The following is a 26,083-nucleotide window of genomic DNA, read 5'->3' on the forward strand; positions in this document are numbered from 1 at the left end:
GTACATTATTCAGGCCTCTTATTTGTCTGGAAAGCACAAGATTTGGCCTTGGCTTATCTGTCTTGCTTTAGACAAGAAAAAAAAAAAAAAAAAAAAGAGCTTAAAGCAGATCTTGCAATTCCTTAGGAGCCTTTTGCATGTTTGCTCAGGGAGGTCTAGAAAAGGACCTGACCTCTCTACAAGGAAATGTCCTCAGGGCTCGTATGACTGTGATGAGGTAGGGACAGCCCCACCTCGTCCTGCCCACCCTGAGCACTGCAAAGGGCTTCGGGCCTCAGTAGGATTTTAGATCTTCCATGCACACTTCATAATTTTTTAAGAAATTCCTCCAGGGCTGCTAGGCATGATGAAGACTTGGAGAATGCTTGTGAGCAGGTTGGTGAAGCATCTTTCCCCAAGTCTTATAATACCATATGCAGGATAACTTTTCTTACAAAAAACAAAGACAAAACTTAAACGCTGCTCTGCAAGTAGTGTGAGGGGTAAGCATTGGTGTGGTGCCATGCTTTCTGCATTTCATTCATGACCTACCTTTTTATTCAGTAGGATCTCTGGCTCAGCATTTCCTTCAGACAGGCTTTCACACTGCAGCATGAACAGCCACTTGGCTAATTGTAACAGAAATAATTACAGGTGAGTAGCTGAAGGCAAGGCAAAGGAACAGAGGCTTTCTTAGAGATGCAGACTGCAGTTCTGGATGCATTAAAGAGACTTATTCCCCTCCCAGCTGCCTGGATGCCTCCTGCCTTGCTGAAATTGTCAAGAACTGTCACATGAAAATAGCCAAGGAGCCACAGAGGCCACAGGACAGGATTCCAATTCATGTAAGACCCACCCTTACTTTCATTAGCAGCAATTATTCCTTTTCCTGGAGGACCAGCCATCAGGTCAGACACGCTCCCTTCCTGATGGCTGGCTCTGCATTTTGCTTTCACGGCATTGAGTGACAAGCCATAACCACCACCAGACATCGGTCGCGTGATGGCACCTTCCCCTAACGTGGCTCATTTTGCGGTCTGTGATACAGGGACCTGCCAGAGGTCCTTGGGCTCCTGCAATTGGAGGCGTGAGAGAAAAGAGGAACCACTGCTATCACCTAACAAGAACCATCACACGCTTTGCCTGAATATTGACATTTTCTTAAGTTTAGCAAAGAGCTCTGCTAACTAACTCTGTTTTCCTCATTAGTATCTATTTTCAGGACCTCTGAGGTTCCTGCTCCAAAACCCCAGTTTCCTTTCCTCTCAGCCTGCTGTTTCTCTGTTTTCTCCACAATGTGCCCTGACACCTCCAGCTGAACAAGGACCTCTGTTATTTTCTCCCATCCCATTGAACGCACTCTCTAAACCAGGGACTTTATCCTGCCACCCTGCAGCTGGACAAGTTTGTGGGAAAGAAGTTTGTGGGCTGTGGGGAGCATCATTGTGACCATACTTTTCTTCTGAGTCACCAGAAGTGCTGCACAGTGGCCTCCTGAGGCACACCAGGCTCTTGTGCTACTTTTGTTCACACTTTCGTTATTTAAAGGACAGCTTGGCAACATGTTGCTCCAAGTCTGGATTAACTAACAATCAGCATCCTAAATATACACACCATCACTGTGGGCACGACAGCGCAGTCCATGCAGACGTGGGACATCGCTGCTGTGGGTGCACATACAGCCCTCACCTGTGTGGTGGGTTGACCCTGGCTGGATGCCAGGTGCCTACCAAAGCTGCTCTATCACTCTCCTTCTCAGCTGGACAGGGCAGAGAAAATACAACAAAAGGCTCGTGGGTCAAGATAATGACAGGGAGAGATCATTCACCAATTACCATCATGGGCAAACCAGACTCAACTTGGGGAAGTTAGTTTAATTTATTACCAATCAAATCAGAGTACGGTAATGAGAAATAAAACCAAATCTTAAAACACCTTCCCCCCACCCCTCCCTTCTTCCAGCGCTTAACTTCACTCCTGATTTCTCTACCTCGTCCCCCCGCGCCGTGCAGAGGGACAGGGAATGGGGGTTGCGGTCGCTTCATCACACGTTGTCTCTGCCGCTCCTTCCTCCTCAGGGGGAGGACTCCTCACACTCTTCCCCTGCTCCATCCTGGGTCCCCCGTGGGGTCACAAGTCCTGCCAGCAAACGTGCTCCAGCATGGGCCTCCCACAGGGTCACAGTCTCCTTCAGGCATCCACCTGCTCCGGCATGGGGTCCTCCAGGGGCTGCAGGTGGAGATCTGCTCCACCATTAACCTCCATGGGCTGCAGGGGGACAGCCTGCCTCATCATGGTCTTCTCTGCGGGCTGCAGGGGAATCTCTGTTACGGCACCTGGAGCACCTCCTCCCCTCCTTCTTCACCAACCTTGGTGCCTGCAGAGTTGTTTCTCTCACATATTCTCACTCCTCTCGTCTGGCTGTTGTTGCCCCGCAGTTTTTTTCCCCCCTTCTTAAATATGTTATCCCAGAGGCGTTACCACTGTCGCTGATGGGCTCAGCCTTGGCCAGCGGCGGGTCCATCTTGGAGCTGGCTGGTGTTGGCTCTGTCAGACGTGGGGGAAGCTTTGGGCAGCTTCTCACAGAAGCCACCCCTATAGCCCCCTGCTACCAAAACCTTGCCATGCAAACCCAATACAGCCCATATTGTGATGGAGTTCAGAAAGGAGCACAAGAGTGGGAAAGGTGCCCAGCTGCCCCAGTTTGGTTTGGTCCTTCCTGGTCCTGGATAAGCACTGCCGTGGTGGCTTCTACTGCATGTGCAGAGCAGCTCATGCTACGCAGGGTACAAGATAAGACAGGGGAGTTCAAAGAGGCATTGCTCACAAAGTAAAGCAGGAGCTGACACTCCTAAAACTACCTGCTGTACCCAAATCCTGCTTTGGTTTGGGTATCATTATGTAACACAGTGTTAAAAATACACATACTGACTGCAAGAATGTGAATCCTTTGTTAACGCAGAGAAAACCCTTAATCTTATAAATCAGAACTCAGTTGCCTTCATTTTTGATCCTGAATGTCACAATAAGTAATCTTCCTTTCCACAATAAAGATAAGTTTATAAACATTGCAGGAGATGGAAAGAGCTCCTCCTGCAACAGCAGGGCTTTCTAATAATGCAAGTTCTCCAAGGCAGAAATTCCAGCTTATAGCAGTCACATATCTAGTGCAAATGCTCCCACCTGACGGATGAACCTGCCTGTTGGGATTTTATATGCTTGAGGACCTCATAACAAAGGCATATTCAGTAGTAGCAGTCACATCTGCCCATCTAGTGGGACCGGGGGAGAAGATAACATCTTCTAGAGTGGAACGTCTCACCAGGCACTGCTACTGGCACTTCTCTATTGCTGAGCAAAACCAGCTCTTCTCTAGAGATATTTTCAGTGTTGTCCCCAGTGAAATTTAGCTGTCTATGCAGCTTGGTTTTCAGCTAACATCTCATCCAAAAGCTCCCTTCAGGAAATGCATGTTCTTCCTTCTGAGATCCACATGGATTTTCTCATTCTGTCTCATACTCACCGCAAGCCAGAAAAGGCTGGGAGATGGGATGTAGAAGACGGGCAGATAGATAGACAGGGTTCGAAAGCTTAAATAAGACATAATCAGATCATAATACCTCTTTCTAACATTATAATAAAATGCTTCTAACTAGACAAGAATTTTCCAGTCAGATCTATTAACTGAAATCCTCCCCACCAAAAGGAAGCCCTTTCTGAAGCAAATCACCATAAGGGCAATATAATAACATTTTATATCCAGAAACATAGGATAAAAATCTCCTCAATACAATTGACAGTTTGGTTATGTCTTCATCACAGAGTTAATGCCAGTGATTAGCATCAAGGGCAGTGCTCCTGGGCCAGTCTGACTTCATGTCAGCAGTCACCCCAGAAAGTGTACTGACCTTACTGTGCTCTCGTACTGCTGCCCTCACCTGTGTGGGCTCCCCAAAACCCATTGCCTTGCCAGAAAGTGAGCTCTTCTGTGGTACCTGCCTAGTAAGTAATTTAAAAACCATCCTAGGTACACTGGGGACAGCATGCTTCCCAGTGCCTTCTAGGCATGTAGGGAGATATGGGAAGACTACCAGCAGCTGAATGATTTTGGCTTCATCATCTTTGCAAGCAGGGTGCTCCTTTGCAAAAGCAACCCCTGAACTCAAGTCCATACCTGCACTGGGCCAGTTAGCCTGGATTTGAAGCATCATCAAACACAGGCATTCTGGTATGAATGGGAGGAGAGTTAAGGATACACCCAGCTGAGAGGCCAAGTTAGCCACAGTCACGATACACTCTCAAGCATCTGTGGAGAAGAGTTAATTATCCTTACTTTCTCTAAATTTGTTAATTTAATCAAAAGAACTTGCTAAGCAACACAAATTCCCACCCTACTCTGAGCGATTGCAGATACAGGCCAGGCTTACACTTCTGTTATTGGCAATTCAAATGATTAAAAGTGACCCTTGTCCCGAGGCATCCCTCGGCACTGCCACTGAACCCTTCCTGGGACAACTGTGAGGTGCCCCAGGCTTGAAGGTGACCACAGCTTTCCTTATCGCATGCTGAGCACAGCAGGTCACCTCTGCTGAAGCCCCAGTAGGTCCTTGGCTCACGCCTGGTCCCTGGTGATTCAGTCATTTAATCCTTTGCGCCTCTGCAGAGTCCTGCAGTTCCCTGAGATCCACCACTGCAGGGTAAGAAGAGCCTGCACCATTACAGTTAGTTTATATTATACTTTAGGTTTTTCCCAGTACTCATGTGCTAACATTCAACACAACTTCAGAGGTTTCCACCATGTGAAATGAAGCTGATTTTGGGGGCAGTGGTAAACTGTGAAACTTAGACCTTCCTCCACAAGTATTCATTCCAGAAGGAGATTGATTTGAATTTGTTCATCATACCAGAGCTGTAGCAAAGCCTGCAGGGCCTGGCTGCAGTGCTCAGCCCACCCCAGCATGTCCCTGCTCTTGCTCAGCAGTCCTGGATCTCCTGGACCCAGGCTGGGGGGTACCCCTGCTCCATGTCCCCTGGACCTGCCACCTCCCCGTGGGTGCCTGGGTCTGCCTGCATTGAGCAGCGTCCCACGTAAACCTGAACGCGGGTCAGAGTCCTGATGCCATTAACGGAGAGATGCTTCTTGCTCAGTTGGGTGCAACTTCCTCATGGTAGGGGCAAGACCTGCTGTGTTTGGAGAGGGGAAGCAATGCCCACATAGGGTCAATGGCTGCCAGAGCCTCTCCTGTGCCAGCCAACAGGACCTGGATCCCCCAAACTGGGCGCCCACCTGTTTTATCTTGGGCTTGTAACTGAGAGCTGCACACACGTAATTTAAGGGGAAACTCTTTGGTGGAATTCCCTGCGTTAACTTGCAATTAACTGTAAGCTCATTCGGCTTTAGCTTGTCACGTCATTTGGTGGTTTATCTTCACCAATGGTTGCGATTGACATAATTTTAGAAATAAATAGAACAGAAACAAGCACTGCAATCCAGAAAGAAAATAATTCAAGACAGATCAGCTTAAATTAACTTTTTTTCTTGTAATATTTTTTATTTTTGACAACTGTCACAATTTTGTGTCTTATGGTACTTGATATTGGGAGGTGCTGGTTCAGGGCCTCAGTTCCTGGAGTACTTTGATTAAAGAAAACATTTGCTTCCTTTTACAACAGAAGTAAGTACCAGATGTCAAAACTGCAGAGCAGAAGTGTGAAAATGTGGTCTGCTACCATTCCCAATGGGCTTTTTTCACAAAAGCTTGTGTTTTCTAGATCAATCATGTGGTTTTGTGCAGATCCTAATGGAAGATCTTTTAATGGTGTGGATTGGCAATATCACTTCTAGAAGCAGTTCCCTAATCCAAAAGAAACAGAAAATTTTTATCTCTAATTCTCAGTTCACTTTATAAAAAAGGGAGAAAACATGCAAAATAGATGGGCAACTATTCAGTTCTTTTAACATGTAATTTCCCATCAACAAAGTCTATTACGAATTCTTCATCCCATTATCTCAGAAGGGGACGCCAGTGTGGGAGCTCTCGCTGCTGCAAAATTGTACTTCATTGTACAGTTCATTGTGCTTCACATTTCCTTTCATTTGTTGCTCGATTCATCTAAGCGCTGACTGAAATGCAAAATTGAATCCGTAAATAGTTCTAGCATGGGCTGTGTTTTATTCTGCAGGCTTTAATGGAAGGCAGGTGAGCACCGCAGCTTACAGACCTCAGCCCAGTGTGATTACGGTACAGAAATATTCAGCATCGCACAGAGGGTGCTGAAAGGGAATATTCCTCTCACAGACCGGGAATAATTTGTTGCTGTTTACACTTGGGAAACAGCCATTCCAGCTAAGATCCGTAATGTTAGGGTTGGATGAAGAGCAAAAGAGCTTTAGGAAACTATTTGGAGCTGACTTTGTTTTGGAGGCAGCAGGCACGGTTGTGGTCTGCACTGCAGCAGGAGGACACATCAGGCAGGGAGCAGGTCTGAGCTGCCTCAAGGCATGTAAGAAAAATAACAAACTTCATCAATAGGCAGGTGTTCAACTTCCAAATGCTGGCTGCTGAGTCAGAGCCTAAATCTGGCAAAGGTTTCAGACAGAATGATGTTTTTTCTTTTGATAAAAAATATGAACTTGAAGGAACCGGTTTGTGAATTTGGGTCCAATTGGTTGACTTGTCTACAAGGGGAAAGGAAACAAACACTGAACCTGTCCCTCTGCTACTATTTTTCTCTGTAACCCAAAGAAACAGCAGCAATGTGGAACTCTGAAATGTCTTGCCTTGACATTTTAGAAATTAAACTCTTCATTTCCTTTATGTTTGTTTTCAAAGTGCAGTTTCTTTGTAAATTGAGTACAGTCTGACCTGAGAGATAAACTAGAAACACCAAACCATGCATTAGGATCAAATGCTTTCACTTAATTCAAAATTATTTTTGTTTTCTCTCCTCCCACTTTTTTTTTTTTTTTTTAGTTTCTCTGGAAAAATGGACTCTTTTCAGGTCAACCTGCAGAGCAACTTCTGCTGGCCTCTTTTCCTCCTGCTGTTTCCTATCAAGCCAGCTAAGCAAAAATGAAAAATACACTCCTCTGCAGCACAGAAACTTCCTTTGTTCATGGAAAGATCCTCTATCCAGGTAGAGCACAGAGCACAAGAAAAGGAGGTGGGTGGTTTTCTTCCTAAAGTCATCTCCAACACCTTGCAATGTTGGTGCACAGGTCTGGTGCCTGTCATACCAGTATCTCTGCAAACTGGGAGACCTGAGCTCTTCCAGCTGGAGCTCCCCCCCGGGAGGGCTGTAGCAACACCTGCCCCTGGCCTGGGAGCATTTCTCAAGTGTGCTTTCCTTGTGGGGTCCCATGCAAGGATGAGGTAGAACCTGTAGCTGGGAAACATCAGTGGAGTTATCTTATGGCAGTTACAGCAATGACAGAGAAAGACAGCTGGGGGGAGCGAGCTGCTCGACTGGTGGAAGGACAAATTGGTTGATGGGCCAGAGGCATGTTGATGGGAGGTTTGGGGACATTTTGCTTCTAGCTCAGGTGCACATCCCTGCCCATGGCACAGAAGCTTGGGATCCCAGTGGCACAGATGCTTGGGATCCTAGCTGCCTACGCTGCAAAAACCCAAGCTCAGGTGAGTCAGGCTGAGCCAAGCATTGGAGCGAGCTCAGAGAGCTCAACCTGACCTCTTTGAAGCAGGGTGATATCTCCAGAGATGCCCCAGTCCATTCTGGGAAAGTGCGTGCTGAGCTGGGCGACAGGCTCTTTACCACTGCTGGTCGTTAAAGATACCAAACCTGTACATCAGAGCGAGCTCTCCTGCAGCCAGCGGTACCCGCATGACCCAACAAACTGATGCCCCGTGCTCCTGGCCAGCACCCCAAGAGCAGGGCACTGGCTGCGATGCCCCAGCCAGCTGCCAGCTCCTGCCGATGGACGGGAGCTGGCCGAGCTGCCGCTGGCTGCTCCGCTGCCTCCCTCCTGCCCAGCACGGGCAGTGCTGCTGGACGGCGCTATCCTCCACGCTGGGGCGGGAGATCCGCCTGCAGTTTTCAGACAGGATAATTACGTCTGCAAAGCACTCAGGAATGCTTTGGGATGAAGAGCGTTATGTAAGCGTAAGATAATGTTATTTATAGAGCCAGGTCTTATTCAAAATGGAATTAAACTTGTGTTCCTGAAGTCTCTGCTGCCAAAGACAAATTGGAATTTGTCCCCTTTCCTCTAGTGTTTTGCATCCAAAATGTTTTCCTCAGTTCAGCCCAAAGTTTAAGAATGCAATTTCTTTGCAAATCATACCTCTCAGAAAGTTAATAGATCTCTTTTCCATCAGCTGTGAGGTGGCCCTGGAAGCCTGGACTGTAGCCATGCTTTGCAACCACAGCAGCTGTGGCACCAAAGTGTCATAAAACCAGGAAATGCAGGCAGAGTTTGAGCTGGATTAAACAACAAAAATCCCAGACCAGTGTCCTGGGCACCATATTTTGCCTGCATTTTACAATCTCCGTAGCAATCCATAAGCTGCAGGGAGGGTATCAAGCTTACATCCCTGTTGGAGATGGCACTTGTTCAGCGGGCTAATGTCTGTGCTCCCGCAGAACTATAGACCTCGTGGCCTTTTAAAACCTTGCCTTACTACCTTAAAAAGCTTTATTTGCTCTTTTGAAATATTAGATTCAAGTCCCTCATATCTGTACTTTTTACAAGCCATGAAAACCCAAATTGCTGGGATGCCTGCTGAAATCCATGCTAACAGGTGTTCGGAATATTGTTTTATGAGGTACGGCACCTTACATAGGTTAGTTCGCGCAGTTCATCTGCTGCCCCTCACTTGTCATAGTATCTAGCATGAAATTCCACACATGCCTTTTATTTAGGAAAGAACACAAGAGTATGTTATCTTATTCCTCTGGAATTTTCCACAGTTATTCAGCATGTTAGTTTAAGCATAATTGGTTAGTGGGCTCTTGAAATTTATATCTTAGCAGTACTTGTTTACATCAGGCTTAAAGTAGTTTGTTTCAGTTGAGGTAAATGTGAAGCATTAGATTGCAAACGTACCTAATCCATCTCTCCTCCCCCATGACTAGAAATCCTGTGGTTAAAATAACACAGCCTCTATTCAGAGCACAAACTTAGAGCTGCTAGCGGGAGCAGGCTTGGGATTTAGGCAACTCTCAGCAGATGAGTCTGTTAAAGGGTCTTTCTCGGGTTTGTTTTTCATCCTACTTCTGATCCATGAGAGGAAAGCAGGCTCTCTCCTCTGGGCATGCAAGGTAAAGATTTTCTGCATTCTGTATATGGTTGCATGTGCTTATAAAGGAGCGTATAAATGTGATTGCAAAAATGCTGCTGCAAATGCAATTGTAAAAATGTTGTTGCTTATAGAGCAAGAAGCGTTTGGCAAATGGCTTCACAATCTTTAACTCTTAATCTGGTCTTGTGGCTATTTCCATACGACAGTGGAGTGATGAAATGATAATCTTGCACAGAGAAGCAAGCAGCAGCGATTCTCCATCACACGTTGGAGAGGCTGAGCATGTAGGCAATGTAGGAAATAACAAATCCAGGTACTGTTGCAATCAAGCCAGACTAAAGGAAAACTGGCATTTTGTTGACTGTCAGGTATGGTCCCTCCTGGGTTTGTCCAGCTGCTGTAATCCCTGTGCGGGAGGCTGAGGCTGTGCCGGAGGATGGCACTGAGTCTGTTTACAGAGTATATGCTAATGCTCTTCCAGTGTGACTCTTACAGTAAAGGCGGAGCGGTGCTTTCAGAAATGTTTGGATGCAGCGTGCCAGATAATTAACTGCCTTTCTTTGCCCTTATTGCTTTACAAGTCACAGGGGATGTAGGAAAGCATCATCTTTTCCTTGAATCCTTATTTTATTTGAAATCCAGGAAACAAGCGTGATGTCTGTGCTAATGCCCATGGAACTGTACTCCCAGTGCCGGAGCCTGTTAACTCTCCCACCCCTGACACTTCTCGCTTCTCCCCATGCTGTGATTCACGGGGAATTCCGAGTACCAAATCAGTCCTCCTGCACCGTGGTGTTCAAATACAGCAGGTCATGCTGCTGGATAGTGCAGAAACACCGTTACTCAGATTTTTGCTTCATTTTAAAAAATGCTGCCCCTCCCTGCCCCGAGGCGTGGGGCAGTGTGTGTGTGTATTGGGGGGCACGTATACTCTCCCTCCATCAAGGCAGCATTGAACAAACGCTGCTCCAAGTGCTACCTTGCCAGTGCTGGAGAAACCCTTGTCTCCCACCCAGAGATGCTCCCTTTCCTCTTCCCCTTCTTTCCACTCCCCCTTCCCTTCCCCGAGCGAGACAGGATGGTTTCACAGTGTCCTGCTGCAGTAACTGGCCTCCCCTGGTCCCCGCTGTCCCACAGCCGTGTCACCCCGGCAGCACGCATTCCACTCCTCTGCCCCTCCGGAGAAAAGAGGAGGACCCTGCTTGGCACGCCAGGTCCCTCGCAGCACAGAGCTGCCACATTGCAGGGAAGCCTCTTGGCTGGCAAAGGTGCCCTCATCCCTTGAGCCAAAAACAATGCTGCTTTGTCCTGGAGGCAGAAATGCAGCTTTATCACTTGGGTGCCCGGCGCAGGGAGGGGCAAGCAGGGCTATAAGCGATACAAACACACAGCTTTTCATGACACTCATGTACAGCATGCTGTGGCAGAGAGGCAGCTCGGAGGAGAGAGAATATGCACAGAACAAAGAAATGCGGTCAGGCAGCAACTATAAAATTTCAATATAGAAAGTGGAGCTGATGTCATTTTAACGTCCCAAGCAGTGCCAAGAATTCTAAGCTCCGTATCAAGATTGAGTGCAAATCCCCCACATACTCACAATTTGTTCTTGTGGAAAAATGAACTTTTATGGAAAATATGCATGGGAACCTGCCAGAGGAGTGTGTTGCTTTATTTCTTTTATTAATTTTGAATACATTAGTTCAGAGAGCAATCCCATTTTAGCATCAGCTGCCTCTATCCAAGAAGCTGAAGCTCAAATGCAAATACTGGAGGCGAGGGAACTGTGTTTTTTTATACAACCAGTTGTTAGATGGGAAAAACTGTTCAAGTAGGAAGAGGTGTGGGAAGGCTCAGTGGGATGACTGAGTTAAAGCTTTTTTACTGGTGACATATCTGAATCGTGATAAGATGCACCTGAATGGAACAGCATCATCAGCTATTATAACTTTGAATGTGTCAAAGGTGGGATTGCATGCAGCTTCTATGATTAAGGTTACTCATATGTGTTCTGCCATAAGACTGCATTCACAGTTGCTTATAACTTTGACAGACTTGAACTGTTTCAACTGAGTTCTTCCAACCTGATTGTCTGCCTTGGGCTAAGTTCTTTTCTGGAAAATTTCAGCCAAAACTGTCCAGCCATTTCCAAGAATGAGTGTAGGGAAAAAGGCATTGTTGTCCAACTGGAAAAAAAAGAAAGGGAGAAACAGGAGGGGGGAACCTGGTGATCCTTTCCTTGGATAGTTCTTATCCTTCTGCACTTTGGAGTAGAGATCTGAAATTTGGCAGCTTTGTGTTAGGACTGCAATTTTTTTTTTTTTTTTTTTTACTTTGTAAATCTCCTCCAGTTTGGCTTAGTGATAGCCTTTGAAGGGAAAAAATAGCAACTTATTAGGGACGTGCTAGGGCCAAGTAGTCAAAATCCTCTGAGATTCCTTCCCACATGAGCGAGCTCAGCCCAGCATCCCGGCAGCTCCCAGTGCCGACCCCAATGCTCCTGTGCACTCAGTCGGTGCTACCAAGTTCCTGCTGCTCCTACATTTCCTCACAGCCCTGCAGGGACTGAGCTACCTGTGTCCCCTCTCTGCAGCCCAAGAGCCAACCCCAGCTCTAGGAGCAGGATGAAGCTGGGCTCTCCCCGTAATGCTGCTCAGGGCAGAGTGGTTGGGAAATGGAAAGGCAGGCGGGGAACAATGCTCTTCTTTTGGCACCTTCCCCGCACAGCCAGGAGGCAGCCAGGGTCACTGGGGATGCAGGGCTAAGGGAAGGTCTGGCACTGGGATGCTAAAGCTGAAGGATGGCATGGGACTGGGATGGGGAGTACATGGTACAAGCGGGGAGTCAGGGGCTCAGGGGGCTCAGGAGTGGGGCAGGGAGGTGTGTGTCAAGGTGTGAGCCATAGGGAGAGTCTGGACATGCCAGAGCCTGACATGAAACCTGAGCTGCCCCATCCATGGTCCCTTTTTGGGAATATGAGTGCTGCCTTGCACAACTGGCTTCAGTCCTGCTCTCCCCTGCAGGGCAACAAATAGGAGGAGCTGGAAGCCATTGTGCAGCAGGAAAACTATGATATAGTTGCCATCACGGAAACATGGTGGGATGACTCGCACAGCTGGAGTGCTGCAATGGATAGCTATAAACTCTTCAGAAGGGATAGGCAAGGAAGGAGAGGTGGTGAGGTAGCCCTGTATGTTAGGGAGTGTTTTGATTATCTAAAGCTTAATGATGGTGATGATAGGGTTGAGTGTTTATGGGTAAGAATCAAGGAGAAGGCCAACAAGGCAGATATCATGGTGGGAGTCTGTTATTGACCACGCAACCAGGATGAAGAGGCAGACAAAATATTCTATAAGCAGCTGGTAGAAGGCTCACAATTGCTAGCCCTTGTTCTCGTGGGGGACTTCAACTTACCAGATGCCTGCTGGAAATACAATACAGTGGAGAGGAAACAGTCTAGGAGGCTCCTGGAGTGTGTGGATGATAACTTCCTGACGCAGCTGGTGAGAGAGCCAATTGGGGAAGGCGTCCTGCTGGACCTGTTATTTGTGAACAGAGAAGGTTTTGTGGGTGATGTGATGGCTGGAGGACATCTTGGCCATAGCGATCATGAAATGATAGAGTTTCTGATTCTTGGAGAAGTAAGAAGGGGGGTCAGCAGAACTGCTACTTTGGACTTCCAGAGGGCAGACATTGGGCTGTTTAGGAGCCTGGTTGACAGAGTCCCTTGGGAGGCAGTTCTGAAGAGCAAAGGAGTCTGGGAAGGCTGGACATTCTTCAAGAAGGAAATTTTCAAGGCACAGGAGCAGGTCGTCCCCATGTGCTGAAAGGCGAGCCGGTGGGGCAGAAGACTGGCTGGCCTGAACAGAGAGCTCTGGCTGGAACTCAGGAAAAAAAGGAGCGTTTACAACCTTTGGAAGAAGGGGCAGGCAAGTCAGGAGGACTACAAGGATGTCGTGAGGTTATGCAGGGAGAAAATTAGAAGGGCCAAAGCCCAACTAGAACTTAATCTGGCTACTGCCATAAAAGACAACAAAAAGTGTTTCTATAAATACATTAACAACAAAAGGAGGGCTAAGGAGAATCTCCGTCCTTTATTGGATGTGGGGGGAAACATAGTGACAAAGGATGAGGAGAAGGCTGAGGTACTTAATGCCTTCTTTGCCTCAGTCTTTAATAGTAAGACCAGTTGTTCTCGGGGTACCCAGCCCCCTGAGCTGGAAGACAGGGACTGGACCATAGTCCAAGGGGAAATGCTTAACAACCTCCTACACCATGTTGACACACACAAGTCTATAGGATCGGATGGGATTCACCCAAGGGTACTCAAGGAGCTGGCAGAAGTGCTCACCAAGCCACTTTCCATCATTTATCAGCAGCCCTGGCTAACCAGGGAGGTCCCAGTCAACTGGAGGTTAGCAAACGTGATGCCCATCTACAAGAAGGGCCAGAAGGAGGATCTGGGGAACTACAGGCCTGTCAGTCTGACCTCGGTCCTGGGGAAGGTTATGGAGCAGATCATCCTGAGTGCCATCACACAGCACATACGGGACAACCAGGGGATCAGCCCCAGTCAGCATGGGTTTATGGAAGGCAGGTCCTGCTTGACCAACCTGATCTCCTTCTATGACAAGGTGACCCACTTAGTGGATGAGGGAAAGGCTGTGGATGTTGTTTACCTGGACTTTAGTAAAACCTTTGACACCATTTCCCACAGCATTCTCCTGGACAAACTGTCTGCTCATGTCTTGAACAGGCATACTCTTCACTGGGTAAAAAACTGGCTGGATGGCTGGGCCCAAAGAGTTGTGGTGAATGGAGTTAAATCCAGCTGGCGGCTGGTCACAAGTGGTGTTCCCTAGGGCTCAGTACTGGGGCCAGTTCTCTTTAATATCTTTATCAATGATCTGGATGAGGGGATTGAGTGCACCTTCAGTAAGTTTGCAGACAACACCAAGTTGGGTAGGAGTGTTGATCTGCTGGAGGGTAGGAAGGCCCTACAGAGGGATCTGGACAGGCTGGATTGATGGGCCGGGGCCAATTGTATGAAGTTAAACAAGGCTCAGTGCTGGGTCCTGCACTTGGGTCACAACAACCCCATGCAATGCTACAGGCATGGGAAGAGTGGCTGGACAGCTGCCTGGAGGGAAAGGACCTGGAGGTGTTGGTCAACAGCTGGCTGAATATGAGCCAGCAGTGTGCTCAGGTGGCCAAGAAGGCCAATAGCATCCTGGCTTGTATCAGAAATAGTGTGGCCAGCAGGAGCAGGGAAGTGATTGTCCCCTTGTACTCGGCAGTGGTGAGGCCGCACCGTGAGTACTGTGTTCAGTTTTGGGCCCCTCACTACAAGAAGGACACTGAGGTGCTGGAGCATGTCCAAAGAAGGGCAACGAAGCTGGTGAAGGGTCTAGAGCACAAGTCTTATAAGGAACAGCCGAGGGAGCTGGGGTTGTTTAGCCTGGAGAAAAGGAGGCTGAGGGGAGACCTTATTGCTCTCTGCAACTACCTGAAAGGAGGTCATAGCAAGGTGGGGGTTGGTCTCTTCTCCCAAGTATCAAGTGATAGGATGAGAGGAAACGGCCTCAAATTGCATCAGGGGAGGTTTAGGTTGGATATTAGGAAAAACTTCTTCATCAAAAGGGTCGTCAGGCATTGGAACAGGCTGTCCAGGGAAGTGGTTGAGTCCCCATCCCTGGGGGTATTCAAAAGATGTGTTGATGTGGTGCTTAGGGGCATGGTTTAGTGGTGGATTTGGCAGTGCTGGGTTAACGGTTGGACTTGATGATTTTAAAGGTCTTTTCCAACCTAAACAATTCTATGATTCTATGATTCTTTGTGCCAGGTCTTGCTGAGGCTTTCCCCAGTTTGCAGTCAGTAGCTGTGGGGTGTGCCCCCATGTCTGCACATGCCATAAGACGCTGGTACTGAATGTCTGCTCCTGGGATGGGAGTTGATGGGAGCTCTGCCTTGAGCATGTCCAGTGCCACCTGGTGCTGAACACTTGCACAGCCCCAGCTCCAGCCCCAGCTATGTCTGTTGGTCACCCCTTGGTCTCAGCTCATGACCTTGAAGCACTGAGCTGTGAGACCTGCGAAGCCTGCAAGGTCGGATGTGGGCATGGGTCTTGCTGCAGGGAAGGCCCACTACTGTGGATATAGATATCCCTACCACTGGGGATGGCTGGCATGGGCAACCAAGCCAGACCCCTGATAAACTGGTGCCTGATGCGATCAAGCTGGTTGCTGGCATGCTTTCTTCCCTCTGTTTCCATTTTGTTCAAGTGGCTAAAGCACCACCACACCCATGACAGAGGTACCAGAGCGCAGAGACACTTGTGAAGCACCCAGATAGTATAGGGAGGTATGTCACTGAAATTTTACCAGTGTTGGGAAAATCAGTAGTTTTTATTCAGAGGAGGACTTGGGTAGCAAATAAAGCCTAGGACCACACTGAACACTGAGGAAAAAAACCAAAATTCTGTATAACATCTTCTCCAGTGAAGACAGTCCATCCTGTACCATGGGATAAGGCTGAGACCTCTGGCAAAACACTGTGTGATCATCTAATTAACAAGTGTATCATAACACATAGCACAAGGGAGGCCTAATTTTGGCATCTCTTGCCTCATGGGTTTTTCAGTCTTAACAGTATTCTTATAGCCTATTTTTATATGCAATACATATGCAGCATTTGCAGACAGATGGTGAAATCTCAGTGTTTCCATTTTGCCACTTGACATGATTTCCACATTGAAAGGTAGGGAGCTGCAGTCTGCTTGTTTCCGCCCCTGCTGGAGTGGCAGGGAGAGGTGGTTTCCTTCATTTCTTTTATGGCTATGGGTTATGGAGCATCCTGTACAGTCTAACCTTCCACAAAGCCAGGCAGTGGAGTTTCATCATCTTCCTCAGCTCCTGGGAGCCACACACACACACACACACCAGGCCTCAGCTGTGCGAGATGGTGTAGAAACAAAGACCAGGAGAACAGGAGTTGACAGTATGAGAAGACCAGAGCTGCCTACAGACAGCTACTGAGAGATGAAGGAGTTCTAAGAAGCTGTGAGACGGTGTTGGCCAGAGTGGCAGGCAGTGCTTGCTGCAAACCGACAGCCTTACCTTTGTCAAGGATGCCACAAGAAGGAGTTTTAAGCAGGGATTTGCAGGAGAACTGAAATAGAAAAGGAAAAGGAGTGGTGGATGCTTACAGGCTTCTGCTCCAAGTGTTATGGAAGAAAATGAGAAAGTGCTTGTCTGGACACTGTGGCAAACAGTGTCCTAAACTTTGATGCTGGATGAGAGCAGATGGGTGGAGTGGAGACTGACAGTCAAAGGACTGGAGATGTTTATGGGAGATGTTCATGTGGAAGTTGTCACAATAGAAATAACTCCGGGAAGCTGTTGCTGTTACAACTTTGATGTGATGATTACAAGTGGGAAGCAACATTATGAATGAAGCAGTCAGGTCTGTGCCTAAGGTTTTTTGCACAGCTCTGGAAGAGCTGCCGCCTCCTAATCTGCAACCCTGGCTGGTCCAGCCAGCTTCTTTCACTGCACACAGCCCAGGGAAAGAGCGAGGTCACCTCATGAGTGCTAACCCAAAACCTTCATTGCCTGATGAATTGCTTGACATACTTGAGACTCAGATCCTGCTCCTATCCCACCTCTATTCCCAGCTAGCTACTGGCTATATCCCATCATGCTCTTCCTACAGTTTTGGTCTGAATTAAACCAGTATGTGTGACATGACTAGTTCAACAATCACAACACTGTGCCTTGGGACTTAGCCTTTGCTGGAAACTGAAGTACATGCAATTAATTCCACGGTTCCTCAATGAACAAAATGGGGCTTTTGTGTAATTCCTGTTTCTCATTTGTTCCCAAATAGTCATGAATCATGAACTATTTTGTCTCAGAAACTAACGCTTTTTTTCCAAATGATCTGCTTTGACCTATTCTGCAGACCCCTGTGTCTCCACAGATTGTGTGGGCCAGGTCTTCTGTCCTGAGCCGTGCCAGGGTCTTGGGTTTCTGAAGGCGGTTGTACAGGAACATTGAGGTCCCCAGATCCCGTGGCTGGAGAGAACCAGATTGATCCCAGCCCTGAGAGAAGCTTGCTACCTTCCTGCAGTTGCACCCCAGATATAAATTTGACTTCATGTTATTCTGCTGTCCAGTGATGTGGTATAGGGTGAAACATCAAAGAAGTTTGCTCATGAATAGGTGCACGGATTTTGTCTCCTACCAAGATACAGCCCTGGCTGAGTACTCTTGTAGCAACCATCTTGATAATCCAAACAGTGTTCTCCTATATAAATCATGTCCTACTTCATACAGGGGATCTGCCATGTCTTCAGATGCATCCATGAAATATGTGTCACCTGGACTGCATGACCTTTACAGAATCCTCCAGTTTCAGGGACATTTTGGACAACTGATTCTTTTGGTGCTCTATTGGCTTGTGACTTAAATTCAGAAGGGGAGTGAATACCCAGTTATACCAGAAAGGAAAAACTCATTTCTGATAAGACAAAGTCTTGACCTTTTTCAAAAGGAAACTAGCACAGGGTAAGGTAGATGAGCATTTCAGCCTTTTGCACTGGTGAAGACCATTTGGGAAACCCCTACTCAGACATAAATTCAGGTTTCCCACCCTGAGGCAAGTGTCGTGAGTTCCCCTAAGTTCTTTTCTATCAATTAATTTATAACATCCTTGTGAATCCCATAGTCCAAATCTGTGTATGAGACTTATGATGTACACAGGTTCCTAATAACCTCAGACTCACTGACGGTTTTTTAACTGCTTACAAACTTTTAGCATGTTTTTACTTTTATTTAGATGTCTTGTCCCTCAGCAGTGAATTTCTCTTGTTTTCTTTTCTTTTCTGCTACTACCGGTTGGGTATTTATGCCCTTGGCATTTTCTGCCTACAGGGCAGAAAGCACCTCCTTGTATCAAACCTCTGACACCGCATGGCGTTGAGCTTTGGCTGTGCCGAGCTCAGTGCACAAGGTGACTCCAGCACTGTAGCCACAGAGCACAGCAAACTCCTACCCAAGTTGCCATCCCTGAGCCTCAACCAAACCACGCAGGGTTTTGAAGTGAACCCGTGTTGCAATGTGCAGCCCTCTAGTATCAAGGCTGTGATTGTGTGTCTGTCAAAGACCGGCCAACACACATGATGGGTCATGCATGATCAGCCATACCCACCTTTGTCCCCTTCTCCTCGGGCACACAGTCCTGCTGCCGCATGTCGGGTCGCTAACCACCAGGCAGGGTATCACCTGCAGAGCTAAACCCTGCACTTACTTCTATCCCCAGCCATCTCATCAGACAAAAATGCCAACGGGGCTTGCAGAATGGCTTTCTTGCACAGCTCATCCACTGCTGGGACTGCCAGGGTTTGTACCCCTGCTGCACTTTGGCACTAGGCAGAAATGGTGTTGTCAATCAATCACCTATCTCGGAGAAACAGAATCAAATGAAATTGCTTTCTCTTCCACCGCCGCCTTTGTTCATAACGGTTTGCTTTGGCCTCTTGCATATATGTAATCAAATGCTGCTGCTTTTCACATGCTACAGCTCCCTGTGTTTAAACTGAGAGGAATCTCCCTTAAATACTTATTTAAACAATAACATCCCTTGAGCTCTTTATAAATTACTGTACAAGATTGTCTTTCATAAAAGACCCCAACCTTTTTTTTTTTTAATTTATTTGAACTGCTTTCCTGCCACACTGCCATGCTGTGGGCCAGCACCTCCTTCTGCTGGGGCTGCAGATCCTGCAGCTCAGAAAGCCAATGCCTGCTCCACCGGGCTTACAGACCCAGCCCTCAAATCGTGCCAGCAGCTCCCAGTTGCAGGGCAGAGTTTCAGCAGTCATATTGTTTGTCCCAGGAACCCAACAACCCTGTAACTTCCAGGAACAGACTCCTTTCAGAGGCAGGAAAGCTGCTCTGAGAGCCGTCTCTTCCTACTGGTACCCACACACAATGGCTGAGGCTGGCAAGGCAGGGATGCCAACCCTCTGTGGCTCTTGCCAGCCACGGGGGTGAAGCTGAGGCTGCTGATACCTTTCAATAGTATTTAAATCATAACATCAGAACCTGCAGTTCTGGCCATTTTCTGAGCAAGAGACCTTCAAGACACATAAAACACACTTTGTACTGTTCAGTTGAAGTCCGCAAATCTAAGAAGGGCTCACCATCCAAAGTAAAAAGATTTTTATATTGTACATAAAAGAGAGGATTCAAACTCTTCCCTTAGCAGGCCATTTGTTTGTATTTAATTTTAGCTAAAGGTGGACTTTCACCAAAGTATTGGTTGTATTAATGTCATCTGTTAAAAAGTTTGCCCGAAATTATCAGTGTTTAAGTGGTGGAGAGCTACAGTCCTTCTTTTGCATTTCTAATTCCACATTCTTCCAGCATCTTGATGAATCAGATATTGGCAAAATCTCCATAGTCAACATGGGTTTGGGTAGAAATTGGATTACTCACCAGCTAAAGTGCGTGCAAAGGAGATAGATAGATAATTCATTATGCTGTTCCTTAGCTATAATTGAGGCTCATCAACCTGTTCTAGGCTCTGTGTGGGTTTAATCACAGGAGCTAAACAGGGGAGAAGTACCAGAGCTTCTCTGAATCATTTTTATTCTTGTCCCAGTTCTTTATCATTAATTACACCAAGGCATATTTCCATGGAGACCGAGAGTGGTGCCATCAGCCTGCTGTCCCTCAGGTCCCCCTGAAACCTTCACTTGCTTTGCTAAGTGCAATATATCTCTGGAGAGTCCCTTGGGAGGAAGAGGCAGGCTGCATTTTGCTCAAGAGCCTTCTTGTTCTGAGTGCAAATTTCAACAGACTCAATAACAAGATATATCCTTTTGAAAGCGAATGCTATTGGTGAAGCTGGGGGATCAATTAGCCTTTTCTGGTGGCTGAAGATGATTGCAGAAACAGTTGTGAACATCAGGAGGGCATTGAGTATTACTTTCCTCCCATGGTGAATACAATATGTGGAAAGTCTGCCTCAGACATCCTTTTCCTTTTTCCAGTCTGAACTGGAAAGGCCTCCTTGTGCTTTTCTCTCCATCAGACAAGACCATCGTCAGCAATAGGGATGTAGTATCACAGTTCAATAATTTCAAATCAATACTTCATTACTTTGCTCTGTTCAGAGGAAGCACATTTTTCTCTGTGTGGGTATGTGGAGCCTTTATCCAGCTTGCATCCACCCAGTCATCTTGTGTCAGTGTTAGGGTCAATTCCCTCCTTTTAATTTCCTTCCATTCTTTATTCACAGCATCTGGTGTAGACTTTTGACAGTGAATGTGTCTGAAAGAGTATTTCCAGAATAAAGTTCTTAAATCTTTTTTTTTTTTTTTTAATTTCTTGCCTGTACTAGTCAATCTGAACAGCCGCTTGGTAGCAAGAAAGGGCTCGCTCTTCCTCTCCTTCCAAGCTTTTGCCTTTCAGCGGTAGCTCTTGCATAGCTCTTGCATTGCACATGGCTGCACTGGGCCCAGCATTTCCATTTCATGGGAACTTCTGAGAGTTATACCCTTGTCTTTGTACACAATCAGGTCAGAAAGTCAAATTGCAGAAAATTTGAAGGAGCTGCATGGTCCTGAAAACGTTGTTTCAGACATGTCCAGGTCACTTAATTCCAGAAACAAAACATTTTGATGGTTCAGAACTGAAATGACTTCTTTCCAGTTTGAACTGAACCAAAACCTCCGACTTCCTCTCAGTTTGACATTAGCCACGCCCTCTCTTTTCTGCTCTGGTGTCTCATGGGGGCTTGTGCTTATCTACAGTAGCTATGGCTCACCAGCTGGGCTGCATGCACCCATGAGCCACAGCAATCACACTCCTGTGTTGCTCCACTGGAGGTATGAACACCTCTTCCACCAAGGAATAGGCTTTTCTCATGATCCTGCACACCTGTAATGGAAGGTATTCACCCAGAAATAGGACTTTGGTGATGTGACCCAAAACACTGCATCAGAAATCCCATCTTCTCCTGGAAGCCCCTGGTGACCTGAGGTAAGGCACTGAAAAATGCAAGACTGAGGAAACCCCCCCATGTACCATGACCTGAAGCTGTACCAGACGAAGCAAGCCCACTCGATTCACTGTACTCTTGCAGGGGCTGGAGCTGCCTCCTGGACATGGTGTGACTCACTTCCTAACCTCCTCCTTCCTAGATTTGGAGAAGGGGCTTGAAGTGCAATGACCCACATCTGTGCTGGCTGTGCTACCCAAAAAACTAGACGTTTCCTTCTGCCCAGTAAGCGCTGGAGGGCTGTGGACAGCATAGGCATGGGGCAAGAGCAGAGCCGGGCACTGTGACTGCTCTACCAGGCACCCCTGCAGAGGTCCCTGATGTTTGCGTGGCCAAGGTCTGCTCAAAGAAGCATTGGTTTAATTCAGCCATGTTTTTGTGGCTCTATGAGCACTGAAACAGCGTGAGTCCAAATGATTAACCGTTGTTATTTATTAGGTATAATACTGCCCAGTCCTGGGGCCGAACTCTCCAAACCAAAGCCCAGTATATACAATCATCAGTCTTGCCTCTCTCCAAACAGCGCCCAGCATCAATCATGGCACTGTAAATTGTTTACACAAAACTGCAGACATCATAACTTATTAAATAACTCTCCTGTCAGTCAGATAAGTAAATATTTCGAAAGACACTGAACACCATAGCAAGCTCCAACTACCCAGACCAGCTCCAAATGGATCCAAGTTAACAGGGGACCAGATTTGTGTTGCCTTTGATGTCCCTGCTCCAAATTGGGTTGAGAAGGGATTTGAAAACAAGCCTCCCTAAGGGAGACTAATGCAGTTTTAAAGATGCTTAACTTTCTGCAGCGATAACAGGAGGAAGAAAACCATAGAAAATGTTTGCAAAGAAACTATCTATCTTCCCGAAGCTGTAAATTTGAACTTTTGGGAGTCAGAGCCTCCTCCTCCTTCTCCACGTCCTCCTCACTCAACCCAGACAAATGAGGTGGATGCCAGCAAATCTCTGCTGCAGGAAGGATGGAGCATTCACTCTTTTAGTCATAGCTAGAGACCGCAGTGGTGGGCCTCTCACACTGTTGGTGAAACGGATGGTGGTAGCACCTTTACACAACCGCGGTGCAGGCAGCAGTCCCACGGGCTTTGCACATGAGGAAGGGAAAGGCGTTGGCATCGACTCCCACACCTCCATTGCCCACCCGTGGTAAGTCACTGTGCTTTTGAAAACACACCATGTTACAGCTAACTGCTTCTGAAACATTCAGCGCTCTGTTCGGTTTAGGATGTTGTTTTATGAGATATTTCTTTCCAATCATTTCCAACAATTATTTGGGATCTTTTTCCTTTTGAGTTCACTGAGTTGTACCAGTTCAGCTCCTTTTGAAAAGGGATCGTGTTACAGGCAGGAATGCGGAGTTGAAAGGGCCTGAGCCTTTTTAACAGGAATTTGTTTTGGAAGCAAGTCGGAAGGAGAGGAAATGGGCAGCCCACCAAGGGCTTCGGCAGGACTATACCACCCTTTCAGCAAGCCATAGCCGGGGCAACCCATGGGCTGGGGCTAAGCCTGCTTCCAGGGGAGGGCAGACAGACCACTCTTACCAGCAGTTTTATGCAGCACAGGATCTGGTCCTGTTGTTTGAAACCTCATCTGAAAAATCCCCTCGAGCACAGACCTCACTAATGTGGTAGCCACCGTGAGTGTTGGAAACCTTGGCGTGGGTGCAGCTGGCTGCACGCTGCTGCGGTTGGGTCGCTGGGGTGCTGAGGAGGGCAGTCCTCCATGCAGAGCCCCATCGAAGGCCATGCACAAAGTTCGTTATCAGCTGAAAACTCATTGACTTGAGGCTAACCTGATGCTGAGTCATTGGCTCAACTGCGTGTTTGGTGTTTACTCATTTGGCACCTGACTGGGACCTCCTTTCATGCAATTCCTTTAATAAGATTTTAATTCTTTCTTTTTTGAGTTACTTCAATACCTCCTGTTGCTGGAGCATCTGGGTAGTTTTCCTAAAATATATGTTTCCGTGCACTGTGTGTATTACTTATTTAATATCAGAGGCATGTGTGAGGCTGTCTATGTTTGCAAGAAGGCAGGATTTTCATCCCAAGACTAAATCAAATGCTGCCAAGACAGCACAGTACAGACATAAATAAGACATAGGTTGTAGAGACAAACTGTCAGTGGTTCTCATCTCCTTAAATATCTGTTCGTGTTTGTGCACAGCCATACTTAATGGCACTCCTGCTTCAATGTATTCAGCATAAACTGATGACTGATTGAGAAAACAAGTTTAAAAAAACCCCACTAATTTCTTACTGTGGTAGCACAAGTGGGTAGATGCAGAGGGGAGATGGGAAAAGGGTACGGAAGTAACATTGACCCAGTGGCGCACAGGCCAATGTGAAATGCAGTCAATACAGTCAATATGTTCATGTCCCACAGGTGCGGAGAGATTTCACACATTGGAGTAAATGTTTCCTAATTCCTAGACACACATGGTAGAAAAGGACAACACACAGAAGGAAACATACTCAGGGAACCTGCCAGAAAGAAAGGTGCTATTTTTCAAAAGAGAGCTGGAAACACACCAGCTCTGGATCCAGATCCAGTTCTAGCCTCCAGCCATGGATACCAGCCCACACTAAGGTGGACACCACCTAAGTGCCACCACTCTTATGGGCTACATACCTGTACTGCATTGCCTCCATAGCTGTCAGTGTGCTGTGTGTACCCATGGACATTACAGGAGGAATATCCTCCCACCACCTGGAGCCCCAGAGCCCCAGGACTCCCATGCTGTGCAGAGCGAGCCCCGCAGCCCACATAGCCCATCACAGCCATGTCCCCTCTCCCATGCTGGGGGAAGGAGTGATCCATCTTTTTCATCAGCCACTGCCTGCCCCTGGATGCATACCCTGCTGGCTTCTTTCCGAGTAGGTGATGTGTTGGTAACTATGCTACTTGAGGCTTTTTTGTAAGCTAAAGGTACTGTGCAGCTGTCTCTGTGTCAGCGTTCCTATTGACCAGCACCTACAATGGGAAGTTTGCAATGGGGTTAGATTTGCTTTTAACTAAGTGCATTTTTTTCTTATCTTCATTGCAACATGTCACTGGTTTTTCATCCATTAATGATTTTTTTTTCCCTCTTAACATTGTCTCTGATTTCTGTGTCACGAGGGGGAGTATTGTCAGATCGCATTCTCATGATGGGAGAGGCAGAAAATCCGTTCTGTATATCATGTGCCCTTGGCTCCCAACACCACAAAGGATTTCTTCAAGCCCTGCTCATTATCTCGTTTTATACTTTAAAAGAAAAGCTAAAATGCTGGTGACAAATGGCCTTGTTTATCACATTTAATTGACTGACTGTTCTTTTAAGCCTCTGAAATACACACTTGGGGCCAAAGCACTGGAAAAAGAACATGCCATTTACCCTGGTCTGCTGCCAGGTCACATTAAAAAATGTTCAGGAGGTGTTCGCTAGACCAGTACATGGAGCGCGCTTTCTCCAGCAGTGTGTCTCCAGCTCTATGATGTGTTGCTCTCTGAAAAGGAGATTGAGCAATTGCATCAGAGGTACTTTTTATCCTTTTCTAATTGCACTAACAACTTTACTAGAAACTTGTGCATGTGCAGCACAAGGCCTGTGCCTTCTGCAGAGGGTAGGACTTGGCAAAAGGTGCAAGGGTCCATGAAGTAGAAACATAGCCGTTCTGGAGGTGGCCAGCCATATGCACAGCTCTTACCACTGTGAGGTTGCTAATATTTATTACAGTAGCAGAACTGAGCTGCATGCACCGAAAGGGAGGCACCTTGCTCCTAACCCGTGCTTCCCAGCCCCTCACATGTTTTACCTTGCCACAGCAGAGCCCCTGCCCTGTTTGAAGCCCTGTCTGTGCCAGGCTATGCGTGGCCCTGTGGGACCCCACAATTGGGGTCTACAAAGCTAACTAGTCTACAAAACTAACCAACATTTTCATTGGCAGCTTGGGCAATGGAAAAATAGAGCAATGTGTTTGTTGCAGCTACGGTGGGTGTTGCACTGGCTGTAGGTTGCAGGAATGACTAGCTGGAGATAAGGATTGAAAAGCCCTAAGATGCAGTTTGGGAGGGATGAATGCACACCTCTCCCCAGTGTCCCTGAGCCAGGCTGGGGCTGACTGCCTGGGCTGCTGGTTGGCTCCGAGGACCTGCAGGTTGTGATCAGTCACAGGCTCACTGGGTCCCTATAATGTCATACTGTTGCAAAAAAAACCCAACAAACCCAAACTCCACTGTGGAGTACATATAAATAGAAATACAGAGTGCAAGACATCTCCCTTCCCTCTGTTCAGCTCCCCCTGTTAGTGTGAGATTTCACCTAGAGATTTTTTTACGGATGGGGATGCTATTCCTCAATAAAGGTGTATACAGGTATGAGCAGGAAGGTAGGCTAAAGAAACTGGGTTTGATTAAACAGATGTCTGAAGGGAGTAATAATGGCTTTCAGGCACATAAGGGCTGAGCAAAAAAAAGTAAATAAACTGCACTCTGTCTCTGCTGTAGATAGCAGCCATGTGCTAAAATTTCAATGAGGGTGTGTACTGGTCTGGCTGGGAGGGAGTTAAGAAAGATTTAAGACAGATTTAAGAAATGTTCCTAATAGTAAGGGTAGTAAAACGCTGAAATACTTTGTCTCGGGAGACTGTGGAGGTTCTGTTATTAGAGATTTTTAAGAACAGGTTATCCAGACATCTGTAAGGACTGACCTAGGCATGGGGTGGAGGGATGGACTGGAGCCAGCCTGATTCCCTGGGGACCCTTCTGCATGACATTTTCATCAT

At 47.1% G+C, this 26,083-nt stretch overlaps 1 protein-coding gene across 1 annotated transcript in view; it reads left to right on the top strand.

Annotated features, from left to right (window-relative positions):
* The first annotated feature begins 9,126 nt into the window (after positions 1-9,126).
* Positions 9,127-26,083, top strand: part of JCAD (junctional cadherin 5 associated) — a 66,082-nt gene continuing 49,125 nt past the window's right edge. Inside the window, exon 1 of the mRNA XM_087777683.1 lies at positions 9,127-9,258. The gene's annotated coding sequence lies outside the window, so the exon portion shown is untranslated. The remainder of the gene's footprint in view (positions 9,259-26,083) is intronic.

This window comes from Nipponia nippon, unplaced genomic scaffold (genome assembly GCF_047370975.1).
Source record: "Nipponia nippon isolate SJK-2023a ecotype South Korea unplaced genomic scaffold, ASM4737097v1 scaffold_1, whole genome shotgun sequence".
NCBI classification, from domain to species: domain Eukaryota; kingdom Metazoa; phylum Chordata; class Aves; order Pelecaniformes; family Threskiornithidae; genus Nipponia; species Nipponia nippon.